Source organism: Arachis hypogaea, chromosome 15 (assembly GCF_003086295.3).
Source record: "Arachis hypogaea cultivar Tifrunner chromosome 15, arahy.Tifrunner.gnm2.J5K5, whole genome shotgun sequence".
In the NCBI taxonomy this organism is placed as follows: Eukaryota; Viridiplantae; Streptophyta; class Magnoliopsida; order Fabales; family Fabaceae; genus Arachis; species Arachis hypogaea.
This window is the reverse complement of record NC_092050.1, coordinates 150,137,133-150,144,785: the sequence shown is the minus strand read 5'-3', so window position 1 is coordinate 150,144,785 and position 7,653 is coordinate 150,137,133. Positions and strand designations below refer to the sequence as shown.

The following is a 7,653-nucleotide window of genomic DNA, read 5'->3' as shown; positions in this document are numbered from 1 at the left end:
TTTCGGTTTTAAATTAGGAACAAAAGATTTTTGACTTATTGATTTAAAATCAAAGAAAATTTTTATATCTAAAAATGTAACTTTCTATGAAACTCATTTTTCATTTTCACATTCCACTAGCACTGACATTTCTATGGTACCCACTCGTACTTCACAATGCATTGATTTTTTTTAATATGATACACCATCCACACATTATTTGCAATCACCCACACATACCACACTCACATATTCAAATGAATATTTCTCAATCTCAATGCATTCACCAATTTTCTTACATACCATTGCACCCATTATCACACCACGCACTAACAATACACCTGCATCACAAAACTATGACATCACACATGACTGCATCACTAGAAAATCTGAAAGAGTCAAGAAATCGCCTGCTTATTTGAAGGACTACCATTGTATGATAATCCACGCAGCTCACTCTAGCAACTTTGCTAACTCTAACTCTTTATATCCTATCTCACAATACTTATTATATGATAAATTAACCCCAAAATATAAGTCCATTTTTCTAGCCATCACCTCAAATCCAGAACCTGGCACTTATGAGGAAGCGGCTGCACATGAATGTTGGAGAAAAGCAATACAAGCTGAATTGACAGCTCTAGATCAGAATAGAATTTGGTGTCTCATTAAACTCTCAAAAGGCAAGAAGGTTGTGGGTTGCAAATGAGTTTTTCGGGTAAAATTCAATCCCTATGGCACCATAGAAAGGCACAAAGCAAGGCTAGTTACAAAAAGATTCACTCAAGTGTAAGGAATGAATTATGGTGATACTTTTAGTCTAGTTGTCTAAATGACTACTCTACGAGTAATGTTAGCATTAGCAGGGACAAAAAAAATGACATTTGAAACAGCTGGACGTCAATACTGCTTTCCTTCACGGAGATTTGGACAAGAAAGTTTATATGAGGATACTACCCAGTTTGGCCGTGTCACAACCAAGTTTGGTTTATAAATTACAAAAGTCTTTATATGGGCTTAAGCAAGCAAGCAGACAATAGAATATTAAACTCACTCAGACTCTTATTGATGCTGGTTATAAACAGTTTTTTTATGATCATTCCCTCTTCATCAAGAAACAATCTGAAAGCTTTACTGCCATTCTAGTATATGTTGATGACTTGGTATTAACCGGGGATGACATTGGCAAAATCAATTCCATCAAGCAAATTTTGGATGAAAAATTCAAAATAAAGGATCTTGGTAATCTCAAGTACTTCTTGGGAACGGAAGTAGCACGTTCTAACTCTGCAATTCACATTTATCAATGGAAGTACGCCATGGACCTTCTCAAGGATTTTGGTTATCAAGATTGCAAGCCTATCTTCACCCCATTTGATTAGAGTAAGAAATTCTCGAAAGAGTTAGGTACCATTTTAACAGACAACACTACAGACAGCTCATCGGTCGACTCCTTTACCTCACAAACACTAGACCCGATATCTCTTATGTTGTGGGACGTTTGAACCAGTTTTTGACTGTACAACCACTTCTCACCTATAGGCTGCTTTTCGCGTACTCCGATATTTAAAAGACAAACCTGCAACTGGTCTATTCTTCTCCTCTACTTCTAATCTGCATCTCACTGAATTTGCTGACGCTGACTGGGCTACTTGTGGCGATACTCGTCGTTTCGTTTCTAGTTATTGCTTTATGCTTGGGAACTCCCTCATTAGCTGGAAGAGTAAGAAGCAAATCATCGTTACCAAGTTCTCTGCAGAAGTTGAATATAGGTCTCTTGCTGTTGTCACATGTGAAGCTAGTTGGTTATCTTTCTTAATGGATTTCATTGGTTTGCGGCTTCAACAGTCTATCACTCTATTTTGTGACAATCAGTCAACCATTCACATTGTCAATAATTTCATCTTTCATGAGAGAACCAAACACATTGAAGTGGACTCTCACATTGTTCGTGAAAAGCATTTGTCTGGTCTCATTCATCTTATGCCAGTTCGTTCCAAAGACCAACTTGTTAATTTTCTGATCAAAGCTCTGTCACCGAGTCCTTTTCTTACTAATGTTTCCAAGCTAGGATTGTTAAGTTTATACCATTCTAACTTGTGGGAGGGTGTTACCTAGATTATTATTTTTTATTATTTTAATGTTGATGGTAATTAATTATAGTAGGAGTACATAAGGTTAGCCACAAAATATTTTTTTCAATTTTCTGTTTTCATTCATTTGAAACTTTCAAAATGAGAAGAACCAATCTTTCTCCCTCTCTCAACTTTCACTCTTCCTCTCTCTCTTCTGGTTCATTAAACCATTAACATCACAGCTTGAATAGCGTATGACATGAGATTTTCTTCAAAACTAAATACAATCCATAGTTTGAACCCTTTTTAGAGGTGCAAAACAAGTTTAGATAATAGTGCTATGAATGACCTAACTCATGCTTATTTATCAAACAAATTTTTTTTTTGTACCAAATGACATACATACGATATATCGGTCTAAAATCAGAGAACAGTTTAAAGAATGAAAACCTAACCTAATATTACTGTTGGCTATGTGTTTCTAGCTCAAGAGGGAGAAATAGAGTGCTATTGTGTAGTGACAGAGGATGCAGTGGCCATGGCGAACAATGGCGAGACACGACGGTGTTGGTGGAGGAGGCAAATATAGAGGCGGTACGAATAGGGGGTCATAGGTAGAATGTAACACCCTACTACACAGTGTTTTATGCTTAAGTCATAGAACAGAGGTAGTGTGGTATTACAGACCTTTAATAGTAAGGATATACATATAATACTGAAAGAAATAATATACTAGGAGCCTTGAAACAGAGCGGGTAAACAAAAATCGCAAAATAAAAAGCGCAACGCTCAAGGAATAGGATTACTTGCGTGCTAAGAAACCTAATAGGAACATGATAAAACAATAAACGAAGGGATAAAGAAAAGCCAAAGAACAGCATAACTAGCCTCTGACTCAGCTTGCGAAGCTAAGGCTGGCCGGAGGATACATATATACATATAAACATACATAAGTGTCCCCAAAATATACCAAAATACCAAAGTAAACTCCTATCTCTCCCTCAACCTCTAAGAGAAGCAGCATACATAAGTTACTTGGAGAGTAAGCTACACATATATATACATATATACAAATAGAAAGCAAAATACACCCAAGGACTACTCCGCTTTCCAGAATCCAGACGCTTAGCGAGGAGCCTCTCGACCTGCATCTGAAAAACAACAATACAATATGGAATGAGAACCGGAGGTTCTCAGCATGGTAAAAGTGCCACGCGTATAAGAAAATACGGTCCTGAGAATGCCATAGGCAATCCTAGAACTCCGTTATTCAATTATCCAACTTAAGTACTAAACAGAAGCCATAAACAGGGGTAGGTATTCTAAATCTGCCTAACTTACTCAAGTTCAAGCTTAACCTAACACCAAACCATTTCCTCCGTTTCCTCCATCCTTTCATCATTCAGAATGCAACAGAAACAAGCAACCAAACAAGTTCACGCACAAGTAATGATCAAATAGTACAAATAGCAAGTATAACAAATAGCAGGTAATATATATCAATTAGGCATACCCAGGAAATGCATAGCAATTAATACAAACAAATGCATATGATGCATGTCTGTCCTATGGCTGATGGGGCCCATCTGTCGGTTATCCAGCCAACCCGACAAGTCCGAAAACCTTAGACTGTCCCCCGTCGCGCATCCCCAAGAGTCTATGCATAGAGTTCACATTCAATCATCATATAATCACTCAATGGGGGCTATCCATACCCGGGAATTTATACGTGCCCGGTCACCCTTACGACGTAGGGTCAACAGAGTATCGAGATTCAACCTGGAACACGTGGTGGCGAGCCACAGTTCTTACCCAGGGAAACTCGTATCTCAGATATCATTATTCATAAGCCATGGCAATTATCATCAATACATCATCAAGTATCAAACCTTAACATTAAACTTCATTAACATCCTTATTTTCTTCATAAAAGCCACTATTTACAACTTTCTTCACCTTCAAGTTATCTTATTTTCCTAGCTTCTTTTACCTACTGGACCTAGAACCATGCTTTAAGCCTTAAAAGGAAGAAAATGGAGGTTTAGAAGTGGAAAATTTGTTTAAAAACATTCAAAACCGGTTTGGTCACCCTGAACTCAGATTTAAACACTAAACTTGCAACGTCCATAACTTTCTCCACAAAATTCCGTTTTCCACAAAGTTGATATCAATCAAAAGCTCTTGAAACTATCTTTTATTTGCAACAAACCACAACCCAATCCAAAATTTGAGGAGAATATTATGGATGTCTAAAGTTCATCAAAATTTGGTTTTAACCACTTTCAACAAAACCTCTTTTTCTCCAACTTAAGTTTCTTACCATTTAAAACTTGCATTGTAAAACCATATCAACTCAATTCATCAACAACCATTACCAATATAAGCTTTAATCAACTCAACCAACCTAGAACATCAAAATTATCCACTTTTACCTCATACATCAATAACTTTTCCTTTGTTCACATCAATTCTTCACCTATACCAATTCTCATCATATATTTATCAACCTTCCATCAACATATACTAATTAAATGCCATTAACATAAGTCAATTCTTCATACATGTTAATCCATCAACTTGACATAACAACCATTTATTAACAATCACCAACCATAATTCATCAATATCAACTTCAATATAACCCATTATAAGCAAGTCCAAAAGCATGAAATTAATAACATCAATACCTCAAAATTCCAATCTATGTTCATCAACAATTTACTCCAACAACATTACAAACTACTCATTAAATGCAATTAACAGTTCAACTTATCCTATGGTTCCTCTAACCTAAGTTTTCACAACACCGTAAATATTAAACGTGCGAAACTTAAACCATACCTTGGCCGATCACTTAGTTCACCCAAGGCAGCCTCACAACTCAAAATTACAGCCCCTCCAAACTCAAACAAACAGCCCCAAACCAAGCTTGATCACCAACAAGCCTCCAACAAGCATCAACATTCACATACACACTACCTAAACCACAATTAACACATCCAAACATAACAACTCAATACCCAAATTCCTAAATTCAGAAATTTTATTAGGGTTTGAGATCTCTTACCTTTACCCACTGATCCTTGGGCAATACCCACAAGAAATCAAGTCTAGTGGACCCCTAAAACATAAAAATCATAAAGGAATTGAGTTTCTCAAATCTTAAACTCGAAATTCATATACCAGCAGAAATGGGGCTAGGAAAAACCGATTCACTTACTGTTTTGTTTGGATAGAATTGAAGAGCTCGACGAGCCCGACGCGTGGCCGCAAACGGTGCGGCGATCGGAGCCCGGATGAGGAAGTTATGGTAGTTGGAAGGAATGGTGAGGGTTTGTGAATCTCCTCTCCCTCCCTTGCTGTAATGGCGTCGCAGCAGCTTATGAGGAAGAAAAGAGCTGCTGCCTCATTTAAGTGTTTGGGTCCGGTTGAACCCACGGGCCCGGTTCAACCGGTTTGGCCTTTCTGGTCTGTTTTTGGGCCAAATTTTCGAAATTGGTATCAAAATTTTTGTTTCGACGAGCTCTATCCTATTTTGATATTAGTTTTGTATTTTTAGCTTTCCTAATTAAAATTCAATTTATTAACTAATAATTTACCGATTTTTGCGGGGTTTACATAGAAGACGTGAGAGACGGTAATGGAGATAGATAAAAAGAGTGAAAGATAGAAAAAATGTGACTGTGGTCAACGTGGGTGGTGGTAGCTAGAGCTGTCGATGAATATTGCCTTCAAATTTGAGGTGAGGATGTTCCTTTTTGAGGGTAAGAGTATTTTGTTTTTGAAAAAAAAAATATTCTCTAAAAAAAAGAAGAAAATGTTCTCTTTTTTTTATTTTATATTAATTTTAATAAAATATAATATTTAACTAATCATATATAGCTAATAATATATATATATATATATATATATATATATATATATATATATATATATATATTGGTATTTATACAAAAATTATATTTAATATATTTTTAAAATATATTAAATTTTAATTTTTTTAAATTATTTAATTATTAATTGAGTGAGATTAATAACGTCTCGTATTTATATTAAAAAAAGTCTAGGGGACCAGCACTTTTATTAAAATTTGGCTAACACTTAACCATCAAAAGAAAATTGAGTAATTCCACATCATTAGATGTAATCTTATACCATTAAAAATATCGATGATGACTAATAATGACTATAAATCACAAAATCTGCTGATTCGTTAACACTCCTCTATATATTATATTAGTCCATATAAATAGATATGAACTCTCCCACAAATATTGGGTATGACAGCAGTCACCCTTATCTAATTATATCTTGAGCTGTAGCTATAGAGAGTATGTATGAACACATCAAATACAATAATCACGGACAGATTGGGTATTTGACTTTCTGATTGGATTTTTTTTAGATTGATTCATATCACGGATCATTTTGTAGGTTGTCTCTTATTAGCCTCATTAAACATTGCTTTTAATTTTTCTCCATAAGCACCATGCATGTGCCCTTTAATTTTGAAAGTCACTGTCGTAATAGCATATTAATTAGTTGTTATTTTTTAAATAAAAGTTGATTAATTAAACTATAGCTTGTCATTACAAGTTCCATGCACGCATGGCATATGATATTCGAAGAATGAAGGGAGTTAAGGTTAGAATTTTGTATAATTATCATATACTTCATAAACAACATTTAATTTCATGAGTTCAGATTATTAGATAACATTTCTTTTTCTGAAACGCTTGCGACAATCATTCTTTTGATCTCTTTTTTTTTTATTACTCCATACCTTCGAATCAAAGCAACCAAGTTTATATATACACTACTCATTAATTAACTCACTTTTATTAGTAGTTTCATTTCTTATAATAGTCCTACTAAATTGTGCTGTAACATTTTAATTTAATGTGCGTTTGATTATATATACACACACGCTAAATAATTTTTTTCATGTTAATTATAACCCGTCAACATTTTTTTTTTAATTAATATATACTCCAACTTTAAATATTGGAAAAAACTGAAATTAAAAAAATATAATTTTCACGCACCTTGATATATAACATTAAAGCAACAATACCCATACGATATACATTAAATATTTTCTGTTAATCTTAATGACTTTCTGAACGTATTTTTTTTCTTTCTCTTTTCAAATGCCAGATTTTGAAATTAAAATTTGAAAATTGATTTAAATAGAAAATCTATGTTATATATAAAGATAATGAATGATATTTTTTATAATAATAATAATAAAAAAGAATGAGCAAGCTAGGAGAGTATTAAGACGAAATAACAGTGCCCAGAATCTACTATAACCTAGTATATTTTTTGTCTTTAATATTTGTAAATTTTTTAAAAATATTTTTAACATTTAATTTTATTTAATTTAATTTTTAAATATTTTTAATCTGTGTTAAAGTTATTTTTATATATTTTTAATTTTGTCCTTAATATTTAAATTAAATTAATATTCAATAGTAATTTTAAATAACATAAAAAATATTAGAAATAAAATTAAATATTAAAAATATTTTTGAAGAAAAACATAACGTTAAAGACACAACATATACACATACTTCATCCTTTTTTACCAAAATAGAAA

At 33.6% G+C, this 7,653-nt stretch overlaps 1 long non-coding RNA gene across 1 annotated transcript; it reads right to left on the bottom strand.

The window, feature by feature from the left end:
- Nucleotides 1-2,927: 2,927 nt before the first annotated feature.
- Nucleotides 2,928-5,438, bottom strand: LOC112751284 (uncharacterized). The gene is made up of 4 exons (XR_003176340.3): nucleotides 5,275-5,438; nucleotides 5,122-5,175; nucleotides 4,896-5,033; nucleotides 2,928-3,205 (listed from the first exon to the last, which is right to left on the bottom strand). It is a non-coding gene; the product is annotated as an uncharacterized lncRNA (long non-coding RNA).
- Between the last annotated feature and the right edge of the window lie 2,215 nt (nucleotides 5,439-7,653).